This window comes from Heterodontus francisci, unplaced genomic scaffold, assembly GCF_036365525.1.
Source record: "Heterodontus francisci isolate sHetFra1 unplaced genomic scaffold, sHetFra1.hap1 HAP1_SCAFFOLD_285, whole genome shotgun sequence".
Taxonomy (NCBI): Eukaryota; Metazoa; Chordata; class Chondrichthyes; order Heterodontiformes; family Heterodontidae; genus Heterodontus; species Heterodontus francisci.
Genome location: NW_027142285.1, coordinates 1,280,866 through 1,306,029, shown reverse-complemented (window position 1 = coordinate 1,306,029; position 25,164 = coordinate 1,280,866).

The window sequence follows — 25,164 nt, the reverse complement described above, 5'->3', positions numbered from 1 at the left end:
ACACTGAAACACCTTCCCCACACACTGAAACACCTTCCGCACACACAGAAACACATTCCCCACACACTGAAACACCTTCCCCACACAGTGAAGCACCATCCCCACACAATGAAACACCTTCCCCACACAATGAAACACCTTCCCCACACACTGAAACCCCTTCCGCACACTCTGAAACACATTCCCCACACACTGAAACCCTTACCCACACACTGAAACCCGTTCCCCACACACTGAAACCCTTGCCCACACACTGAAATCCCTCCCCCACACACTGAAACACCTTCCCCACACACTGAAACACCTTCCCCACACACGGAAACACCTTCCCCACACACTGAAACCCGTTCCGCACACACTGAAACACCTTCCCCACACACTGCAACAAATCCCCACACACTGAAACACCTTCCCCACACACTGAAACCCATTCACCACACACTGAAACACCTTCCCCACACACTGAAACACCTTCCCCAAACAGTGAAACCACTTCCCCACACACTGAAACACCTTCCCCACACACTGAAACCCATCCCGACACACTGAAACCCCTTCCCCACAAGCTGAAACACCTTCACCACACACTGAAACACCTTCCCCACACACTGAAACCCATCCCGACACACTGAAACCCCTTCCGCACACACTGAAACAAATTCCCCACGCAATGAAACCATTACCCACCCACAGAAACCCCTTCCCCACACACTGATACCCGTCCCCACTCACTGAAACCCCTTCCACACACTCGGAAACACCTTCCCCGCACACTGAAACACCTTCCCCACACACTGAAACCCCTTCTGCACACACTGAAACACATTCCCCACACACTGAAACACCTTCCCCACACACTGACACCCCTTCCACACACACTGAAACCTTTCCCGAAACACTGAAACCCATTCACCACACACTCAAACGCATACCACACACACTGAAACCCTTCCAAACACACTGAAACACATTCCCCACACACTGAAACCACTTCCCCACACACTGAAACCCCCTTCCCACACACTGAAACGCCTTCCGGACACACTGAAACCCCTTCCACACACACTGAAACACATTCAACACACACTGAAACCCTTTCCCCACACACTGAAACCCCTTCCGCAGGTACTGAAACACCTTCCCTACACACTGAAACCCCTTCCCCACACACTGAAACAACCTTCCGCACACAGTGAAACCCTTCCCCACACACTGAAACACCTTCTACACACACTGAAACACATAGCCACACACAGAAACACCTTCCCCACACACTGAAACACATCCCCACACACAGAAACCCCTTCCCCACACACTGAAACCCCTACTGCACACACTGAAACCCCTTCCCCACGCACTGAAACACCTTCCACTCACACTGAAACACATTCCCCACACAGTGAAACCCCTTCCCCACTCATCTAAACCTTTCCCCACACACTGAAACCCTTACCCCACACCCTGAAACACCTTCACCACACACTGAAACACCGTCCCCATACACTGAAACCCCTTCCCCACACACTGAAACACCTTCCCCAAACACCGAAACACCTTCCCCACACAGTGAAACCCCTTCTGCACACACTGAAACACCTTCCCCACACACTGAAACAGCTTCCCCACACACTGAAACCCCTTCTCCACAGAGTGAAGCACCTTCCCCACACACTGAAACACCTTCCCCACACAACGGAATACCTTCCCCACACACTGAAACCCCTTCCGCACACACTGAAACCCCTTCCCCACACACTGAAACCCCTTCTGCACACACTGAAACCCCTACCGCACACACTGAAACACCTTCCCCACATACTGAAACCCCTTCCCCACACAGTGAAACGCCTTCCGCACACACTGAAACAACTTCCCCACACAATGAAACACCTTCCCCACACACTGAAACCCCTTCCGCACACAGTGAAACCCATCCCCACACACTGCAACCCCTTCCCCACACACTGAAACCCCCTCCTCACACACTGAAACACATCCCCACACACTTAAACCCCTTCCCCACACACTGCAACCCCTTCCCCCCACACTGAAAACACATCCCCCCACACGGAAACCCTTCCCCACACTCTGAAACCCCTTCCCCACGCACTGAAACACCTTCCCCACACACTGAAACCCTTACCCACTCTCTGAAACACCTTACCCACACACTGAAACCCCTTCCCCACACACTGAAACCCCTTTCCCACACACTGAAACCCCTTCCTCACACACTGAAACACCTTTTCCACACACTGAAACCCCTTCCGCACACACTGAAAACCATCGCCACACACTGAAACACATCCCCACACACGGAAACCCCTTCCCAACACACTGAAATCCCTTCCCCACACACTGAAACACATCCCCACACACAGAAACACCTTCCACACACACTGAAACCCCTTCCACACACACTGAAACCCATCCCCACACACTGAAACTGATCCCCACACCCTGAAACCAATCCCCACACACTGTAACACCTTCCACACACACTGGAACCCTTCCCCACACACTGAAACACATCCACACACACTGAAACACATCCCCACACACTGAAGCACCTTCCCCACACACTGAACCCCATTCCCCACACACTGAAACCCCTTCCTCACACAGAGAAAACCATGCCCAACACTGAAACCCCTTCCGAACACACTGCAACCCCTTCCCCACACAGTGAAAGCACTTCCCCCCAAACGGAAACCCTTCCCCACACTCCGAAACCCCTTCCCCATGCACTGAAACACCTTCACCACACACTGAAACCCTCACCCACACTCTGAAACCCCTTCTGCACACGCTGAAACACATTCCCCACACACTGAAACCCCTTTCCCACACACTGTAACCCCTTCCCCACACACTGAAACACCTTCCCCACACACTGAAACCCCTTCCGCACACACTGAAACCCATTGCCACACAATGAAACCAATCCCCACACACTGAAACCCCTTCCCCAAACACAGAAATCCCTTCCCCACACACTGAAACCCATCCTCACACACTGAAACTGATCCCCACACCCTGAGACCCATCCCCACATACTGAAACATCTTCCACACACACTTGAACCCTTCCCCACACACTGAAACACATCCACACACACTGAAACCCCTTGCCCACACTCTGAAACCCCTTCCCCACACACTGAAGCACCTTTTCCACACACTGAAACCCCTTCTGCACACACTGAAAACCATCGCCACACACTGGAACACATCCCCACACACTGAAACACCTTCCCCACACACTGAAATCCCTTCCCCACACACTGAAACACATCCCCACACACAGAAACACCTTCCCCACACACTGAAACCCTTTCCGCACACACTGAAACCCATCCCCACACACTGAAACTGATGCCCACACCCTGCAACCCATCCCCACAGATTGAAACACCTTCCCCACACACTGAAACCCTTCCCCACACACTGAAACACATCCCCACACACTGAAACACATCCCCACACATTGAAACACCTTCCCCACACACTGTAACCCCTTCCCCACACACTGAAACCCCTTCCTCACACACTGAAAACCATCCCCAACTCTGAAACCCCTTCCCCACACACTGCAACCCCTTCCCCACGCACTGAAGCACTATCACCACACACTGAAACCCTCACCCACACTCGGAAACCCCTTCCGCACACACTGAAAAACATTCCCCACACACTGAAACCCCTTTCCCACACACTGAAACCCCTTCCCCACACACTGATACACCTTCCCCACACACTGAAACCCCTTCCGCACACACTGAAACCCATTGCCACACACTGAAACCCATCCCCAAACACTGAAACCCCTTCCCCACACACTGAAATCCCTTCCCCACACGCTGAAAGACATCCTCACACACAGGAACACCTTCCCCACACACTAAAACACCTTTCGCACACACGGAAACCCATCCCCACACACTGAAACTCATTCCCCACACACTGAAACCCTTCCCCACACACTGAAACACATCCCCACACACTGAAACACATCCCCACACAATGAAACACCTTCCCCACACACTGAAACCCCTTCCCCACACACTGAACCACCTTCCCCACACACTGAAACCCATCCCCACACACTGAAAGACCTTCCCCACACACTGAAACCCTTCCCCACTCACTGAAACACATCCCCACACACTGAAGCACATCCCCACGCACTGAAACACATTCCCCACACACTGAGACCCCATTCCCACATACTGAAACACCTTACCCACACACTAAAATCCCATCCCCACACACTGACACCCTTCCCCACACTCTGAGACCGCTTCCCCACACACTGAAACACCTTCCCCACACACTGAAACACCTTCCCCACGCTATGGAACCCCTTCCCCACGCACTGAAACACCTTCCCCGCACACTGAAACCCATCGCCACACACTGAAACACCTTCCCCACACATCTAAACCCTTCACCGCACACTGAAACCCTTCTGCACACATTGAAACCCCATCCCCACACATCTAAACCCTTCCCCATACTCTGAAACCCCTTCCCCACGCACTGAAACACCTTCACCACACACTGAAACCCTCACCCACACTCTGAAACCCCTTCCGCACACACTGAAACACATTCCCCGCACACTGAAACCCCTTTCCCACACACTGAAACCACCCCCCCAGACACTGAAACACCTTCCCCACACACTGAAACGCCTTCCGCACAAACTGAAACACATTGCCACACACTGAAACCCATCCCCACACACTGAAACCCCTTCCCCACACACTGAAATCCCTTCCCCACACACTGAAACACATCCCCACACACAGAAACACATTCCCCACACACTACCACACCTTCCGCACACACTGCAACCCATCCCCAGACACTGAAACTGATCCCCACACCCTGGGACCCATCCCCACATACTGAAACACCTTCGCCACACACTGAAACCCTTCCCCACACACTGAAACACATCCCCACACAATGAAACACATCCCCACACACTGAAACACCTTCCCCACACACAGAAACCCCTTGCCCACACACTGAAACACCTTCCCCACACACTGAAACCCATCCTCACACACTGAAACACCTTCACCACACACTGAAACACATCCCCACACACTGAAACACATCCCCACACACTGAAACCCAACCCCACGCAATGAAACACATTCCCCACACACTGAGACCCCATCTCCACATACTGAAACACCTTCCACACACACTGAAACACCTTCCCCACACACTGAAATCCCATCCCCACACACTGACACCCTTCCCCACACTCTGAGACCGCTTCCCCACACACTGAAACACCTTCCCCACACACTAAAACCCCTTCCCCACACACTGAAACACCTGGCCCACACACTGAAACCCCTTCCCCACGCACTGAAACACCTTCCCCGGACACTGAAACCCTTCCCCACACACTGAAACCCCTTCCCCACACACTGAAACACCTTCCCCAAACACCGAAACACCTTCCCCACAAACTGAAACCCCTTCTGCACACACTGAAACACCTTCCCCACACACTGAAACAGCTTCCCCACACACTGAAACCCCTTCTCCACACAGTGAAGCACCTTCCCCACACACTGAAACACCTTCCCCACACAAGGGAACACCTTCCCCACACACTGAAACCCCTTCCGCACACACTGAAACCCCTTCTGCACACACTGAAACACCTTCCCCACATACTGAAACCCCTTCCCCACACACTGAAACGCCTTCCGCACACACTGAAACATCTTCCCCACACAATGAAACACCTTCCCCACACACTGAAACCCCTTCCGCACACAGTGAAACCCATCCCCACACACTGCAACCCCTTCCCCACACACTGAAACCCCCTCCTCACACACTGAAACACATCCCCACACACTTAAACCCCTTCCCCACACATTGCAACCCCTTCCCCCCACACTGAAAACACATCCCCCCACACGGAAACCCTTCCCCACACTCTGAAACCCCTTCCCCACGCACTGAAACACCTTCCCCACACACTGAAACCCTTACCCACTCTCTGAAACACCTTACCCACACACTGAAACCCCTTCCCCACACACTGAAACCCCTTTCCCACACACTGAAACACCTTTTCCACACACTGAAACCCCTTCCGCACACACTGAAAACCATCGCCACACACTGAAACACATCCCCACACACGGAAACCCCTTCCCAACACACTGAAATCCCTTCCCCACACACTGAAACACATCCCCACACACTGAAACCCTTACCCACTCTCTGAAACACCTTTCCCACACACTGAAACCCCTTCCCCACACACTGAAACCCCTTTCCCACACACTGAAACCCCTTCCTCACACACTGAAACACCTTTTCCACACACTGAAACCCCTTCCGCACACACTGAAAACCATCGCCACACACTGAAACACATCCCCACACACGGAAACCCCTTCCCAACACACTGAAATCCCTTCCCCACACACTGAAACACATCCCCACACACAGAAACACCTTCCACACACACTGAAACCCCTTCCACACACACTGAAACCCATCCCCACACACTGAAACTGATCCCCACACCCTGAAACCAATCCCTACACACTGAAACACCTTCCACACACACTGGAACCCTTCCCCACACACTGAAACACATCCACACACACTGAAACACATCCCCACACACTGAAGCACCTTCCCCACACACTGAACCCCATTCCCCACACACTGAAACCCCTTCCTCACACAGAGAAAACCATGCCCAACACTGAAACCCCTTCCCCACACACTGCAACCCCTTCCCCACACAGTGAAAGCACTTCCCCCAAACGGAAACCCTTCCCCACACTCCGAAACCCCTTCCCCACGCACTGAAACACCTTCACCACACACTGAAAACCTCACCCACACTCTGAAACCCCTTCCGCACACGCTGAAACACCTTCCCCACACACTGAAACCCCTTTCCCACACACTGAAACCCCTTCCCCACACACTGAAACACCTTCCCCACACACTGAAACCCCTTCCGCACACACTGAAACCCATTGCCACACAATGAAACCAATCCCCACACACTGAAACCCCTTCCCCACACACAGAAATCCATTCCCCACACACTGAAACCCATCCTCACACACTGAAACTGATCCCCACACCCTGAGACCCATCCCCACATACTGAAACATCTTCCACACACACTTGAACCCTTCCCCACACACTGAAACACATCCACACACACTGAAACACCTTGCCCACACACTGAAACCCCTTCCCCACACACTGAAGCACCTTTTCCACACACTGAAACCCCTTCCGCACACACTGAAAACCATCGCCACACACTGAAACACATCCCCACACACTGAAAAACCTTCCCCACACACTGAAATCCCTTCCCCACACACTGAAACACATCCCCACACACAGAAACACCTTCCCCACACACTGAAACCCTTTCCGCACACACTGAAACCCATCCCCACACACTGAAACTGATGCTCACACCCTGCAACCCATCCCCACAGATTGAAACACCTTCCCCACACACTGAAACCCTTCCGCACACATTGAAACACATCCCCACACACTGAAACACATCCCCACACATTGAAACACCTTCCCCACACACTGTAACCCCTTCCCCACACACTGAAACCCCTTCCTCACACACTGAAAACCATCCCCAACACTGAAACCCCTTCCCCACACACTGCAACCCCTTCCCCACACACTGAAAGCACTTCCCCCCAAACGGAAACCCTTCCCCTCACTCTGAAACCCCTTCCCCACGCACTGAAGCACTATCACCACACACTGAAACCCTCACCCACACTCTGAAACCCCTTCCGCACACACTGAAAAACATTCCCCACACACTGAAACCCCTTTCCCACACACTGAAACCCCTTCCCCACACACTGATACACCTTCCCCACACACTGAAACCCCTTCCGCACACACTGAAACCCATTGCCACACACTGAAACCCATCCCCAAACACTGAAACCCCTTCCCCACTCACTGAAATCCCTTCCCCACACGCTGAAACTCATCCTCACACACAGGAACACCTTCCCCACACACTAAAACACCTTCCGCACACACGGAAACCCATCCCCACACACTGAAACTGATCCCCACACCCTGAGACCCATCCCCACATACTGAAACACCTTCCCCACACACTGAAACCCTTCCCCACACACTGAAACACATCCCCACACACTGAAACACATCCCCACACAATGAAACACCTTCCCCACACACTGCAACCCCTTCCGCACACACTGAACCACCTTCCCCACACACTGAAACCCATCCCCACACACTGAAACACCTTCCCCACACACTGAAACCCTTCCCCACTCACTGAAACACATCCCCACACACTGAAGCACATCCCCACGCACTGAAACACATTCCCCACACACTGAGACCCCATCCCCACATACTGAAACACCTTCCCCACACACTAAAATCCCATCCCCACACACTGACACCCTTCCCCACACTCTGAGACCGCTTCCCCACACACTGAAACACCTTCCCCACACACTGAAACACCTTCCCCACGCAATGAAACCCCTTCCCCACGCACTGAAACACCTTCCCCGCACACTGAAACCCATCGCCACACACTGAAACACCTTCCCCACACATCTAAACCCTTCCCCGCACACTGAAACCCTTCCGCACACATTGAAACCCCATCCCCACACATCTAAACCCTTCCCCATACTCTGAAACCCCTTCCCCACGCACTGAAACCCCTTCACCACACACTGAAACCCTCACCCACACTCTGAAACCCCTTCCGCACACACTGAAACACATTCCCCGCACACTGAAACCCCTTTCCCACACACTGAAACCCCTTCCCCACATACTGAAACACCTTCCCCACACACTGAAACGCCTTCCGCACACACTGAAACCCATTGCAACACACTGAAACCCATCCCCACACACTGAAACCCCTTCCCCACACACTGAAATCCCTTCCCCACACACTGAAACACATCCCCACACACAGAAACACATTCCCCACACACTACCACACCTTCCGCACACACTGCACCGCATCCCCACACACTGAAACTGATCCCCACACCCTGGGACCCATCCCCACATACTGAAACACCTTCGCCACACACTGAAACCCTTCCCCACACACTGAAACACATCCCCACACACTGAAACACATCCCCACACACTGAAACACCTTCCCCACACACAGAAACCCCTTGCCCACACACTGAAACACCTTCCCCACACACTGAAACCCATCCTCACACACTGAAACACCTTCACCACACACTGAAACACATCCCCACGCACTGAAACCCATCCCCACGCAATGAAACACATTCCCCACACACTGAGACCCCATCCCCACATACTGAAACACCTTCCACACACACTGAAACACCTTCCCCACACACTGAAATCCCATCCCCACACAATGACACCCTTCCCCACACTCTGAGACCGCTTCCCCACACACTGAAACACCTTCCCCACACACTAAAACCCCTTCCCCACACACTGAAACACCTGGCCCACACACTGAAACCCCTTCCCCATGCACTGAAACACCTTCCCCGGACACTGAAACCCTTCCCCACACACTGAAACTTCTTGCCCACACATCTAAACCCTTCCCCGCACACTGAAACCCTTCCCCACACACTGAAACCCCTTCCCCACACACTGAAACCCCTTCCCCACACACTGAAACAAATTCCCCAAACACCGAAACACCTTCCCCACACACTGAAACCCCTTCTGCACACACTGAAACAACTTCCCCACACACTGAAACAGCTTCCCACACACTGAAACCCCTTCCCCACACAATGAAACACCTTCCCCACACACTGAAACCCCTTCCGCACACCCTGAAACACATTCCCCACACACTGAAACCCGTTCCCCACACACTGAAACCCGTTCCCCACACACTGAAAACCTTCCCCACACAGCGAAAGACCTTCCCCACACACTGAAACACTTCCCCACACACTGAAACCCCTTCCGCACACACTGAAACACCTTCCCCACACACTGCAACACATCCCCACACACTGAAACACCTTCCCCACACACTGAAACACCTTTCAAAAACAGTGAAACCACTTCTCCACCCACTGAAACACCTTCCCCACACACTGAAACCCTTCCCCACACACTGAAACCCCTTCCCCACACACTGAAACCCATCCCCACACACTGAAACCCCTTCCCCACAAACTGAAACAACTTCACCACACACTGAAACACCATCCCCACACACTGAAACCCCTTCCGCACACACTGAAACACCTTCCCCACACACTGAAACAGCTTCCCCACCCACTGAAACCCCTTCCGCACACACTGAAACACCTTCCCCACACACTGAAACAGCTTCCCCACACACTGAAACCCCTTCCCCACACACTGAAACACCTTCCCCACACACTGAAGCAGCATCCCCACACAATGAAACACCTTCGTCACACACTGAAACCCATTCCGCGCACACTGAAACACCTTCCCCACACACTGAAACCATTACCCACCCACTGAAACCCCTTCCCCACACACTGATACCCTTCCCCACACACTGAAACCCCTTCCTCACACACGGAAACAACTTCCGCACACACTGAAACACCTTCCCCACACACTGAATCCCCTTCTGTACACACTGAAACACATTCCCCACACACTGAACCACCTTCCCCACACACTGACACCCCTTCCACAGACACTGAAACCCTTCCCGAAACACTGAAACCCATTCACCACACACTCAAACACATTCCCCACACACTGAAACCATTCCAAACACACTGAAACACATTCCCCACACACTGAAACCACTTCCCCACACACTGAAACCCCTTTCCCACACACTGAAACGCCTTCCGGACACACTGAAACCCCTTCCGCACACTCAGAAACACATTCCCCACACACTGAAACCCCTTCCCCACACACTGAAACCCCTTCCGCAGATACTGAAACACCTTCCCTACAAACTGAAACCCCTTCCCCACACACTGAAACCCATCCCCCCACACTGAAACCCCTTCCCCACACACTGAAACCCCTTCCGCACACACTGAAACCCCTTCCCCACGCACAGAAACATCTTCCCCGCACCCTGAAACCCTTCCCCACACACTGAAACCCCTTACCCACACATCTAAACCCTTCCCCACACACTGAAACCCCTTCCCCAAACCCTGAAACTCCTTCACCACACACTGAAACACCTTCCCCACACACTGAAACCCCTTCCCCACACACTGAAACATCTTCCCCAAACACCGAAACACCTTCCCCACGCTTTGAAAGCCCTTCTGCACACACTGAAACACCTTCCCCACACACTGAAACACATCCCCCCACACTGAAACCCCTTCCCCACACACTGAAACCCCTTCCACACACACTGAAACCCCTTCCCCACGCACAGAAACACCTTCCCCGCAACCTGAAACCCTTCCCCACACACTGAAACCCCTTACCCACACATCTAAAACCTTCCCCACACACTGAAACCCCTTCCCCACACCCTGAAACACCTTCACCACACACTGAAACACCTTCCCCACACACTGAAACCCCTTCCCCACACACTGAAACATCTTCCCCAAACACCGAAACACCTTCCCCACGCTTTGAAAGCCCTTCTGCACACACTGAAAGACCTTCCCCACACACTGAAACAGCTTCCCCACACACTGAAACCACTTCTCCAAACAGTGAAGCACCTTCCCCACACACTGAAACACCTTCCCCACACAATGAAACACCTTCCCCACACACTGAAACCCCTTCCGCACACACTGAAACACATTGCCCACACACTGAAACCCTTACTCACACACTGAAACCCGTTCCCCACACACTGAAACCCTTCCCCACGCACTGAAACACCTTCACCACACACTGAAACCCTCACCCACACTCTGAAACCCCTTCCGCACACGCTGAAACACCTTCCCCACACACTGAAACCCTTCCAAACACACTGAAACACATTCCCCACACACTGAAACCACTTCCCCACACACTGAAACCCCTTTCCCACACACTGAAACGCCTTCCGGACACACTGAAACCCCTTCCGCACACTCAGAAACACATTCCCCACACACTGAAACCCCTTCCCCACACACTGAAACCCCTTCCGCAGATACTGAAACACCTTCCCTACAAACTGAAACCCCTTCCCCACACACTGAAACCCATCCCCCCACACTGAAACCCCTTCCCCACACACTGAAACCCCTTCCGCACACACTGAAACCCCTTCCCACGCACAGAAACATCTTCCCCGCACCCTGAAACCCTTCCCCACACACTGAAACCCCTTACCCACACACTGAAACCCCTTCCCCAAACCCTGAAACTCCTTCACCACACACTGAAACACCTTCCCCACACACTGAAACCCCTTCCCCACACACTGAAACATCTTCCCCAAACACCGAAACACCTTCCCCACGCTTTGAAAGCCCTTCTGCACACACTGAAACACCTTCCCCACACACTGAAACACATCCCCCCACACTGAAACCCCTTCCCCACACACTGAAACCCCTTCCGCACACACTGAAACCCCTTCCCCACGCACAGAAACACCTTCCCCGCAACCTGAAACCCTTCCCCACACACTGAAACCCCTTACCCACACATCTAAAACCTTCCCCACACACTGAAACCCCTTCCCCACACCCTGAAACACCTTCACCACACACTGAAACACCTTCCCCACACACTGAAACCCCTTCCCCACACACTGAAACATCTTCCCCAAACACCGAAACACCTTCCCCACGCTTTGAAAGCCCTTCTGCACACACTGAAACACCTTCCCCACACACTGAAACAGCTTCCCCACACACTGAAACCACTTCTCCAAACAGTGAAGCACCTTCCCCACACACTGAAACACCTTCCCCACACAATGAAACACCTTCCCCACACACTGAAACCCCTTCCGCACACACTGAAACACATTGCCCACACACTGAAACCCTTACTCACACACTGAAACCCGTTCCCCACACACTGAAACCCTTCCCCACGCACTGAAACACCTTCACCACACACTGAAACCCTCACCCACACTCTGAAACCCCTTCCGCACACGCTGAAACACCTTCCCCACACACTGAAACCCTTCCAAACACACTGAAACACATTCCCCACACACTGAAACCACTTCCCCACACACTGAAACCCCTTTCCCACACACTGAAACGCCTTCCGGACACACTGAAACCCCTTCCGCACACTCAGAAACACATTCCCCACACACTGAAACCCCTTCCCCACACACTGAAACCCCTTCCGCAGATACTGAAACACCTTCCCTACAAACTGAAACCCCTTCCCCACACACTGAAACCCATCCCCCCACACTGAAACCCCTTCCCCACACACTGAAACCCCTTCCGCACACACTGAAACCCCTTCCCCACGCACAGAAACATCTTCCCCGCACCCTGAAACCCTTCCCCACACACTGAAACCCCTTACCCACACATCTAAACCCTTCCCCACACACTGAAACCCCTTCCCCAAACCCTGAAACTCCTTCACCACACACTGAAACACCTTCCCCACACACTGAAACCCCTTCCCCACACACTGAAACATCTTCCCAAACACCGAAACACCTTCCCCACGCTTTGAAAGCCCTTCTGCACACACTGAAACACCTTCCCCACACACTGAAACACATCCCCCCACACTGAAACCCCTTCCGCACACACTGAAACCCCTTCCCCACGCACAGAAACACCTTCCCCGCAACCTGAAACCCTTCCCCACACACTGAAACCCCTTACCCACACATCTAAAACCTTCCACACACACAGAAACACTTCCCCACACACTGAAACTCCTTCCCCACACACTGAAACGCCTTCCGCACACACTGAAACACCTTCCCCACACACTGAAACCCCTTCCCCACACACTGAAACCCCTTCTGCACACACTGAAACCCCTTCCGCACACACTGAAACACCTTCCCCACATACTGAAACCCCTTCCCCACACACTGAAACACATTCCGCACACACTGAAACAAATTCCCCACACACTGAAACACCTTCCCCACACACTGAAACCCCTTCCCCACACACTGAAACCCGTTCCCCACACACTGAAAACACTTACCCCCACACGGAAACCCTTCCCCACACTCTGAAACCACTTCCCCACACACTGAAACACATTGCCACACACTGAAACCCATCCCCACACACTGAAACCCCTTCCACACAAACTGAAATCCCTTCCCCACACACTGAAACACATCCCCACACACTGAGACCCATCCCACATACTGAAACACATTCCCCACACACTGATACCCTTCCCCACACACTGAAACACATCCCCACACACTGAAACACATCCCCACACACTGAAACACTTTCCCCAAACACTTAAAACCCTTGCCACACACTGAAACACCTTCCCCACACACTGAAACACATCCCCACACACTGAAACACTTCCCCACACAATGAAGCACATCCCCACGCACCGAAACACCTTCCCCACACACTGAGAACACATCCCCACATACTGAAAACACCTTCCCCACACACTGAAACACCTTCCCCACACACTGAAATCCCATTTCCAAACACTGACGCCCTTCCCCACACTCTGAGACCGCTGCCCGACACACTGAAACCCCTTCCCTACACACTGAAACACCTTCCCCACACACTGAAGCACCTTCCCCACACACTGAAACCCCTTCCCCACGCACTGAAACACATTCCCCACACACTGAAACACTTACCCACACACTGAAACCCGTTCCCCACACACTAAAACCCTTGCCCACACACTGAAATCCCTCCCCCACACACTGAAACACCTTCCCCACACACTGAAACACCTTCCCCACACACGGAAACACCTTCCCCACACACTGAAACCCGTTACGCACACACTGAAACACCTTCCCCACACACTGCAACAAATCCCCACACACTGAAACACCTTCCCCACACACTGAAACCCATTCACCACACACTGAAACACCTTCCCCACACACTGAAACACCTTCCCCACACACTGAAACCACTTCCCCACACACTGAAACCCCTTCCCCACAAACTGAAACCCATCCCCACACACTGTAACACCTTCCCCACAAACTGAAACACCTTCACCAGACACTGAAACACCTTCCCCACACACGGAAGCCCCTTCCCCACACACTGAAGCACCTTCCCCACACACCAAAACACCTTGCCCACACACTGAAACCCCTTCCGCACACACTGAAACACCTTCCCCACACACTGAAACAGCTTCCCCACACACTGAAACCGCTTCCCCACACACTGAAACACCTTCCCCACACACCAAAACACCTTGCCCACACACTGAAACCCCTTCCGCACACACTGAAACACCTTCCCCACACACTGAAACAGCTTCCCCACACACTGAAACCGCTTCCCCACACACTGAAACACCTTCCCCACACACTGAAACAGCATCCCCACACAATGAATCACCTTCCTCACACACTGAAACCCATTCCGCACACACTGAAACACCTTCCCCACACACTGAAACCATTACCCACCCACTGAAACCCTTTCCCCACACACTGATACCCTTCCCCACACACTGAAACCTCTTCCTCAAACTCGGAAACACCTTCCCCGCACACTGAAACACCTTCCCCACACACTGAAACCCCTTCTGCACACACTGAAACACATTCCCCACACACTGAAACACCTTCCCCACACACTGACACCCCTTCCACACACACTGAAACCCTTTCCGAAACACTGAAACCCATTCACCACACACTCAAACGCATACCATGCACACTGAAACCCTTCCAAACACACTGAAACACATTCCCCACACACTGAAACCACTTCCCCACACACTGAAACCCACTTCCCACACACAGAAACGCCTTCCGGACACACTGAAACCCTTACCCACACACTGAAACCCGTTCCCCACACACTGAAACCCTTGCCACACACTGAAATTCCTCCCCCACACAGTGAAACACCTTCCCCACACACTGAAACACCTTCCCCACACACGGAAACACCTTCCCCACACACTGAAACCCATTCCGCACACACTGAAGCACCCTCCCAATACACTGCAACAAATCCCCACACACTGAAACACCTTCCCCAAACACTGAAACACCTTCCCCAAACAGTGAAACCACTTCCCCACACACTGAAACACCGTCCCCACACACTGAGACCCTTCCCCACACACTGAAACCCCTTCCCCACACACTGAAACCCATCCACACACACTGAAACCCCTTCCCCACAAACTGAAACACCTTCAACACACACTGAAACACCTTCCCCACACACTGAAACCCCTTCCCCACACACTGAAACACCTTCCCCACACACCAAAACACCTTCCCCACACACTGAAACCCCTTCCCCACACACTGAAACACCTTCCCCAAGACACTGAAACAGCATCCCCACACAATGAAACACCTTCCTCACACACTGAAACCCATTCCGCCAACACTGAAACACCTTCCTCACACACTGAAACCATTACCCACCCACTGAAACCCCTTCCCCACACACTGATACCCTTCCCCACACTCTGAAACCCCTTCCTCACACTCGGAAACACCTTCCCCGCACACTGAAACACCTTCCCCACACACTGAAATCCCTTCTGCACACACTGAAACACATTCCCCACACACTGAAACCACTTCCCCACACACTGAAACCCTCTTCCCACACACTGAAACCCTTTCCGCATATACTGAAAAACCTTCCCTACACATTGAAACCCCTTCCCCACTCACTGAAACCCCTTCCGCACACAGAGAAACCCTTCCCCACACACTGAGACACCTTCCCCACACACTGAAACACATAGCCACACACAGAAACACCTTCACCACACACTGAAACACATCCCCACACACAGAAACCCCTTCCCCACACACTGAAACCCCTTCCGCGCACACTGAAACCCCTTCCCCACGCACTGAAACACCTTCCCCGCACACTGAAACACATTCCCCACACACAGAAACACCTTCACCACACATCTAAACCCTTCCCCACACACTGAAACCCCTTCCCCACACCCTGAAACACCTTCACCACACACCAAAACACCTTCCCCACACACTGAAACCCCTTCCGCACACACTGAAACACCTTCCCCACACACTGAAACAGCTTCCCCACACACTGACATCCCTTCCCCACACACTGAAACACCTTCCCCACACACTGAAACAGCATCCCCACACAATGAATCACCTTCCTCACATACTGAAACCCATTCCGCACACACTGAAACACCTTCCTCACACACTGAAACCACTACCCACCCACTGAAAGCCCTTCCCCACACACTGATACCCTTCCCCACATACTGAAACCCCTTCCTCACACTCAGAAACACCTTCCCCGCTCACTGAAACACCTTCCCCACACACTGAAACCCCTTCTGCACACACGGAAAAACATTCCCCACACACTGAAACACCTTTCCCACACACTGACACCCCTTCCACACACACTGAAACCCTTCCCGAAACACTGAAACCCATTCACCACGTACTCAAACGCATACCACACACACTGAAACCCTTCCAAACACACTGAAACACATTCCCCACACACTGAAACCACTTCCCCACACACTGAAACCCCCTTCCCACACACTGAAACGCCTTCCGGACACACTGAAACCCCTTCCACACGCACTGAAACACATTCCCCACACACTGAAACCCCCTCCCCACACACTGCAACCCCTTCTGCAGATACTGGAACACCTTCCCTACACACTGAAACCCCTTCCCCACATACTGAAACCCCTTCCGCACACAGTGAAACCCTTCCCCACCAACTGAAACACCTTCGCCACTCACTGAAACACATAGCCACACACAGAAACACCTTCCCCACACACTGAAACACATCCCCACACACAGAAACCCCTTCCCCACACACTGACATCCCTTCCACACACACTGAAACCCTTTCTGAAACACTGAAAACCATTCACCACACACTCAAACGCATACCACACACACTGAAACCCTTCCAAACACACTGAAACACATTCCCCACACACTGAAACCACTTCCCCACACACTGAAACCCCCTTCCCACACACTGAAACGCCGTCCGGACACACTGAAACCCCTTCCACACGCACTGAATCACATTCCCCACACACTGAAACCCCTTCCTCACACACTGAAACCCCTTCCGCAGATACTGAAACACCTTCCCTACACACTGAAACCCCTTCCCCACACACTGAAACCCCTTCCACACACAGTGAAACCCTTCCCCACACACTGAAACACCTTCCCCACACACTGAAACACATAGCCACACACAGAAACACCTTCCCCACACACTGAAACACATCCCCAAACACAGAAACCCCTTCCCCACACATTGAAACCCCTTCCGCACACACTGAAACCCCATCCCCACGCACTGAAACACCTTCCCCGCACACTGAAATCCCTTCTGCACACACTGAAACACATTCCCCACACACTGAAACCTCTTCCCCACACACTGAAACCCTCTTCCCACACACTGAAACCCTTTCCGCATATACTGAAAAACCTTCCCTACACATTGAAACCCCTTCCCCACTCACTGAAACCACTTCCGCACACAGAGAAACCCTTCCCCACACACTGAGACACCTTCCCCACACACTGAAACACATAGCCACACACAGAAACACCTTCCCCACACACTGAAACACATCCCCACACACAGAAACCCCTTCCCCACACACTGAAACCCCTTCCACGCACACTGAAACCCCTTCCCCACGCACTGAAACACCTTCCCCGCACACTGAAACACATTCCCCACACACAGAAACACCTTCACCACACATCTAAAACCTTCCCCACACACTGAAACCCCTTCCCCACACCCTGAAACACCTTCACCACACACCAAAACACCTTCCCCACACACTGAAACCCCTTCCGCACACACTGAAACACCTTCCCCACACACTGAAACAGCTTCCCCACACACTGACACCCCTTCCCCACACACTGAAACACCTTCCCCACACACTGAAACAGCATCCCCACACAATGAATCACCTTCCTCACATACTGAAACCCATTCCGCACACACTGAAACACCTTCCTCACACACTGAAACCACTACCCACCCACTGAAAGCCCTTCCCCACACACTGATACCCTTCCACACATACTGAAACCCCTTCCTCACACTCAGAAACTCCTTCCCCGCACACTGAAACACCTTCCCCACACACTGAAACCCCTTCTGCACACACGGAAAAACATTCCCCACACACTGAAACACCTTTCCCACACACTGACACCCCTTCCACACACACTGAAACCCTTCCCGAAACACTGAAACCCATTCACCACGTACTCAAACGCATACCACACACACTGAAACCCTTCCAAACACACTGAAACACATTCCCCACACACTGAAACCACTTCCCCACACACTGAAACCCCCTTCCCACACACTGAAACGCCTTCCGGACACACTGAAACCCCTTCCGCACGCACTGAAACACATTCCCCACACACTGAAACCCCTTCCCCACACACTGAAACCCCTTCTGCAGATACTGGAACACCTTCCCTACACACTGAAACCCCTTCCCCACATACTGAAACCCCTTCCGCACACAGTGAAACCCTTCCCCACAAACTGAAACACCTTCGCCACTCACTGAAACACATAGCCACACACAGAAACACCTTCCCCACACACTGAAACACATCCCCACACACAGAAACCCCTTCCCCACACACTGACACCCCTTCCACACACACTGAAACCCTTTCTGAAACACTGAAAACCATTCACCACACACTCAAACGCATACCACACACACTGAAACCCTTCCAAACACACTGAAACACATTCCCCACACACTGAAACCACTTCCACACGCACTGAATCACATTCCCCACACGCTGAAACCCCTTCCTCACACACTGAAACCCCTTCCGCAGATACTGAAACACCTTCCCTACACACTGAAACCCCTTCCCCACACACTGAAACCCCTTCCACACACAGTGAAACCCTTCCCCACACACTGAAACACCTTCCCCACAAACTGAAACACATAGCCACACACAGAAACACCTTCCCCACACACTGAAACACATCCCCACACACAGAAACCCCTTCCCCACACATTGAAACCCCTTCCGCACACACTGAAACCCCATCCCCACGCACTGAAACACCTTCCCCGCACACTGAAACACATTCCCCACACACAGAAACACCTTCATCACACATCTAAACCCTTCCCCACACACTGAAACCCCTTCCGCACACACTGAAACACCTTCCCCACACACTGAAACAGCTTCCCCACACACTGAAACCCCTTCCCCACACACTGAAACACCTTCCCCACACACTGAAAAAGCATCCCCACACAACGAAACACCTTCCTCACACACTGAAACCCATTCCGCACACACTGAAACACCTTCCTCACACACTGAAACCAATACCCACCCACTGAAAGCCCTTCCCCACACACTGATACCCATCCCCACATACTGATACCCCTTCCTCACACTCGGAAACTCCTTCCCCGCACACTGAAACACCTTCCCCACACACTGAAACCCCTTCTGCACACACGGAAACACATTCCCCACACTCTGAAACACCTTCCCCACACACTGACACCCCTTCCACACACACTGAAACCCTTCCCGAAACACTGAAGCCCATTCACCACATACTCAAACGCATACCACACACACTGAAACCCTTCCAAACACACTGAAACACATTCCCCACACACTGAAACCACTTCCCCACACACTGAAACACCCTTCCCACACACTGAAACGCCTTCCGGACACACTGAAACCCCTTCCACACGCACTGAAACACATTCCCCACACACTGAAACCCCTTCCCCACACACTGAAACCCCTTCCGCAGATACTGAAACACCTTCCCTACACACTGAAACCCCTTCCCCACACACTGAAACCCCTTCTGCACACAGTGAAACCCTTCCCCACAGACTGAAACACCTTCCCCACTCACTGAAACACGTAGCCACACACAGAAACACCTTCCCCACACACTGAAAAACATCCCCACACACAGAAACCCCTTCCCCACAAACTTAAACCCCTTCCGCACACACTGAAACCCCTTCCCCACGCACTGAAACGCCTTCCCCGCATACTGAAACACATTCCCCACACACTGAAACCCCTTCCCCACACATCTAAACCCTTCCCCACACACTGAAACCACTTCCCCACACCTGAAACACCTTCACCACACACTGAAACACCTTCCCCACACACTGAAACCCATTCCCCACACACTGAAACCCCTTCCCCAAACACCGAAACACCTTCCCCACACACTGAAACCCCTTCTGCACACACTGAAACACCTTCCCCACACAGTGAAGCACCTTCCCCACACACTGAAACACCTTCCCCACACAATGAAACACCTTCCCCAAACACTGAAAACCCTTCCGCACACTCTGAAACGCATTCCCCACACACTGAAAAAACTTCCCCACACACTGAAACCATTACCCACCCACGGAAACCCCTTCCACACACACTGAAACCCTTTCCCACACACTGAAACCCCTTCCACACACACTGAAACACCTTCCCCACACACTGAAACACCTTCCCCACACACTGAAACCCCTTCCGCACACACAGAAACACATTCCCCACACACTGAAACACCTTCCCCACACAGTGAAGCACCTTCCCCACACACTGAAGCACCTTCCCCACACAATGAAACACCTTCCCCACACACTGAAACCCCTTCCGCACACACTGAAACCCTTGCCCACACACTGAAATCCCTCCCCCACACACTGAAACACCTTCCCCACACTCTGAAACACCTTCCCCACACACGGAAACACATTCCCCACACACTGAAACCATTACCCACCCACTGAAACCCCTTCCACACACACTGTAACCCTTCCCCACACACTGAAACCCCTTCCACACACACTGAAACACCTTCCCCACACACTGAAACACCTTCCCCACACACTGAAACACCTTCCGCACACACAGAAACACATTCCCCACACACTGAAACACCTTCCCCACACAGTGAAGCACCATCCCCACACAATGAAACACCTTCCCCACACAACGAAACACCTTCCCCAGACACTGAAACCCCTTCCGCACACTCTGAAACACATTCCCCACACACTGAAACCCTTACCCACACACTGAAACCCGTTCCCCACACACTGAAACCCTTGCCCACACACTGAAATCCCTCCCCCACACACTGAAACACCTTCCCCACACACTGAAACACCTTCCCCACACACGGAAACACCTTCCCCACACACTGAAACCCGTTCCGCACACACTGAAACACCTTCCCCACACACTGCAACAAATCCCCACACACTGAAACACCTTCCCCACACACTGAAACCCATTCACCACACACTGAAACACCTTCCCCACACACTGAAACACCTTCCCCAAACAGTGAAACCACTTCCCCACACACTGAAACACCTTCCCCACACACTGAAACCCATCCCGACACACTGAAACCCCTACCCCACAAGCTGAAACACCTTCACCACACACTGAAACACCTTCCCCACACACTGAAACCCATCCCGACACACTGAAACCCCTTCCGCACACACTGAAACAAATTCCCCACGCAATGAAACCATTACCCACCCACAGAAACCCCTTCCCCACACACTGATACCCGTCCCCACTCACTGAAACCCCTTCCTCACACTCGGAAACACCTTCCCCGCACACTGAAACACCTTCCCCACACACTGAAACCCCTTCTGCACACACTGAAACACATTCCCCACACACTGAAACACCTTCCCCACACACTGACACCCCTTCCACACACACTGAAACCTTTCCCGAAACACTGAAACCCATTCACCACACACTCAAACGCATACCACACACACTGAAACCCTTCCAAACACACTGAAACACATTCCCCACACACTGAAACCACTTCCCCACACACTGAAACCCCCTTCCCACACACTGAAACGCCTTCCGGACACACTGAAACCCCTTCCACACACACTGAAACACATTCAACACACACTGAAACCCTTTCCCCACACACTGAAACCCCTTCCGCAGGTACTGAAACACCTTCCCTACACACTGAAACCCCTTCCCCACACACTGAAACAACCTTCCGCACACAGTGAAACCCTTCCCCACACACTGAAACACCTTCTACACACACTGAAACACATAGCCACACACAGAAACACCTTCCCCACACACTGAAACACATCCCCACACACAGAAACCCCTTCCCCACACACTGAAACCCCTACTGCACACACTGAAACCCCTTCCCCACGCACTGAAACACCTTCCACTCACACTGAAACACATTCCCCACACAGTGAAACCCCTTCCCCACTCATCTAAACCTTTCCCCACACACTGAAACCCTTACCCCACACCCTGAAACACCTTCACCACACACTGAAACACCGTCCCCACATTTTGAAACCCCTTCCCCACACACTGAAACACCTTCCCCAAACACCGAAACACCTTCCCCACACAGTGAAACCCCTTCTGCACACACTGAAACACCTTCCCCACACACTGAAACAGCTTCCCCACACACTGAAACCCCTTCTCCACAGAGTGAAGCACCTTCCCCACACACTGAAACACCTTCCCCACACAACGGAATACCTTCCCCACACACTGAAACCCCTTCCGCACACACTGAAACCCCTTCCCCACACACTGAAACCCCTTCTGCACACACTGAAACCCCTACCGCACACACTGAAACACCTTCCCCACATACTGAAACCCCTTCCCCACACAGTGAAACGCCTTCCGCACACACTGAAACAACTTCCCCACACAATGAAACACCTTCCCCACACACTGAAACCCCTTCCGCACACAGTGAAACCCATCCCCACACACTGCAACCCCTTCCCCACACACTGAAACCCCCTCCTCACACACTGAAACACATCCCCACACACTTAAACCCCTTCCCCACACACTGCAACCCCTTCCCCCCACACTGAAAACACATCTCCCCACACGGAAACCCTTCCCCACACTCTGAAACCCCTTCCCCACGCACTGAAACACCTTCCCCACACACTGAAACCCTTACCCACTCTCTGAAACACCTTACCCACACACTGAAACCCCTTCCCCACACACTGAAACCCCTTTCCCACACACTGAAACCCCTTCCTCACACACTGAAACACCTTTTCCACACACTGAAACCCCTTCCGCACACACTGAAAACCATCGCCACACACTGAAACACATCCCCACACACGGAAACCCCTTCCCAACACACTGAAATCCCTTCCCCACACACTGAAACACATCCCCACACACAGAAACACCTTCCACACACACTGAAACCCCTTCCACACACACTGAAACCCATCCCCACACACTGAAACTGATCCCCACACCCTGAAACCAATCCCCACACACTGTAACACCTTCCACACACACTGGAACCCTTCCCCACACACTGAAACACATCCACACACACTGAAACACATCCCCACACACTGAAACACCTTCCCCACACACTGAACCCCATTCCCCACACACTGAAACCCCTTCCTCACACAGAGAAAACCATGCCCAACACTGAAACCCCTTCCGAACACACTGCAACCCCTTCCCCACACAGTGAAAGCACTTCCCCCCAAACGGAAACCCTTCCCCACACTCCGAAACCCCTTCCCCATGCACTGAAACACCTTCACCACACACTGAAACCCTCACCCACACTCTGAAACCCCTTCTGCACACGCTGAAACACATTCCCCACACACTGAAACCCCTTTCCCACACACTGAAACCCCTTCCCCACACACTGAAACACCTTCCCCACACACTGAAACCCCTTCCGCACACACTGAAACCCATTGCCACACAATGAAACCAATCCCCACACACTGAAACCCCTTCCCCAAACACAGAAATCCCTTCCCCACACACTGAAACCCATCCTCACACACTGAAACTGATCCCCACACCCTGAGACCCATCCCCACATACTGAAACATCTTCCACACACACTTGAACCCTTCC